Consider the following 2,614-nt stretch of genomic DNA (forward strand, 5'->3'; position numbering starts at 1 on the left):
ATATATATATATATATATATTTTAAAGTAAATGTCATGGGGAAAAGTAAGGAATGATTCTGTTAGCACCCTGGTATAAATAAGTTAGCTAACTAGAGATAAGGAAGGGAAGGGAAGATACATACATTGTAGTAGCAGAAACTGACAGCATTTCCCAAAAGTTAATATGAAGGTCTACTTAATATCATACCTAGGAAAGTGTATCAGATAAATGATCTCTGATAAAAACCAAAACATTTAACACCAAATATCTTTCCTTGAAATTGAGAGCTCTATATTTGGCTTCTAATAACTCACTTAAAAATTAATTTTGTAACTTCTGAGATCAGAAAACATAACATTTATTTCCTCTGGCTTCAGTAAGTGTGAAATAGAAGGTAATAATTATTTTTCTTTCCGTTTATTTCAGACACATTTGCTATGTGATTATTGTCCCAGGAACTGTATTATACCTCAGAACATGGTTTAAAAAGTTTGATTATCAGACCCATTTGGGTAGCTTTTTAAATATATGGATGCTTAGACCCATACTTGGGTGGAACCTGGGAATGTTCAGTTTTCAAAAACCTTCCAATTAATTTCTAATATTCAGTCAGCTTGGAACAATCGCCTTAAAGGACTTGAAGAGTTAATAAATGTATTCTTCAAAACTTTATCATCAGATAGTAAAGTAGCCATCTGCTGAGTATGGGCTTGTTGTAAAATTACGTTAAGAAGGATAAGTGAAGTATTGGATATTTGTTTATTTTTTAAAAGCTTTCATTGGAAAAATAGATACCTCCTTTAACTTTCTTTTATATCCCCACTTTTGTCTACAGTAAAAGGTAATGTAATCCCAGTGTTTGAACATCTGTAGTAAATTTTAATTAATACTCTTTTATAAATTGATGAATGTTGCTTCTTTCATTGTTTTCTTTTATCCTATCAAAATAAACCTTTTGAAATTTAACTATATGAGAGAAACTGACTTTATCAGATAAAGAAATTAAGATACCTGAGAAGGCACTTTCTCAGAGTTTTTTTTTTTTTTTTTAATTTGTTGTTTTGCAACTGGAATTAGATTTCTAAGTAAATTCTAAATAATTATGAAACAGGTTTCTAAATAAATTCTCCCCAGATACCAATATTGACATTTCAACTTTAAAGAAGACATTTTAGAAATGATGAGCTATTTTAAATAAGAACAAACAATGAAGAAATAGAGGATCTTTGATTTGATATATGTCATCTTGATTTTTTTTAATGTAGGCAGCAATCTTTAAAAATATTTTATTCTCCTCATTTTTGTTGGGTCTTATAAAATACCATTTCTAGTTCTTTACATGTATGCTATATGGCAAGCAGTTTTAAAACTTTACATGAATAGATTTAGGTTTGTTTGGAGAGTTTAGTGATATGCCTGGAGAGATAATGGAGACATGGGTGTGTCAAAATTAGGGGGGCATGATGGTTCATTTTATGTGTCAACTTGGCTGGGTCACCGAATGTTCAGATAGTTGGTCAAACATTATTCTGGATATTTCTGTGAGTGTTTTTGAATGAAATTAACATTAAAGTCAGTGGACCTGAGTAAAGCAGACTGCCCTCCATCATGTGGGTAGGCCTCATCAGTTGAAGACCTGAGTAGAACAAAAAGACCTGCCTCTCCCCGTAAGAGAGAATTCTATAGCAGACTGTCTTTAGATTTTATCAGCACCATTCGCTCTCCCAGATGATTTCCTGCTGGCCTTTAAATTTCATCTGTACTATTGGCTGTTCTGCTTCTCTGCCTGTTGACCTTTAGACTGGAAGTATACCATTGGCTCTCTGTCTCTCGAGCCTGACAGGTCACACTGCATATTTGCACTTGCCAGTATCCATAATTGTGGGGGCCAATTCCTTATAATAAATCTCTTTCTACATATGTACACATCCCGTTGGTTCTGTTTTTCTGGAGGATCCTGACTAATACAGTGGGCATCACTGGTCTCATAGTCAGTTTTTGGTCATCTAGAAGATACTTGTTGACAGGGAGTAATGATTAATTGAATTATACAATTATTACCAGTAGGCTGCTTCTTTTACCTCAGGACTATTTATCTGAGAGTTGTAAATACAACTTGAATCTCACTTTCCTTTTCCCTTTTGCAGCCTCCATCTTCTACGTTTATCCAGATTCAGAGAGAGAATCAGTTAAAAGGAGCATTAAAGAGAACTTTGAAGGGGAAATAAATAACCACAGGCTTGTCTGATGAGTGTGTAATAGAAGAAGGATCAGGGATGGCAAGGCCAGAACTAATGGAGAGATTATGCACTGCATGGTCTTTTAAAGCCCCAGTGGGCAGGTAACATTCTCTCCTCCTAGCTGCCTCACTGAGTAATAAATTGCTGGGCTACTCAAATGCAATGTCATTTTTCTAAAGTTAGGTACCCCTGACTCTACTGAGCTGATCACTACTGCCAATGGTATACTTTTCCTGGCTCTTTAACTCATCCTAACTTGTTTCCTAAAATTGCTGTCTCTGTTCAGAAGTTGCAATGACTTAAGAATATTTCTGGCCGGGCGCGGTGGCTCAAGCCTGTAATCCCAGCACTTTGGGAGGCCGAGACGGGTGGATCACGAGGTCAGGAAATCG

At 35.3% G+C, this 2,614-nt stretch overlaps 1 protein-coding gene across 1 annotated transcript in view; it reads left to right on the plus strand.

Annotated features, from left to right (window-relative positions):
- Positions 1-2,614, plus strand: part of ANKRD31 (ankyrin repeat domain 31) — a 181,860-nt gene that overhangs the window by 23,287 nt on the left and 155,959 nt on the right. The gene's annotated exons all lie outside the window — the stretch shown is intronic.

The sequence above is a fragment of the Mandrillus leucophaeus genome, unplaced genomic scaffold (assembly GCF_000951045.1).
Source record: "Mandrillus leucophaeus isolate KB7577 unplaced genomic scaffold, Mleu.le_1.0 Scaffold114, whole genome shotgun sequence".
NCBI lineage: Eukaryota > Metazoa > Chordata > Mammalia > Primates > Cercopithecidae > Mandrillus > Mandrillus leucophaeus.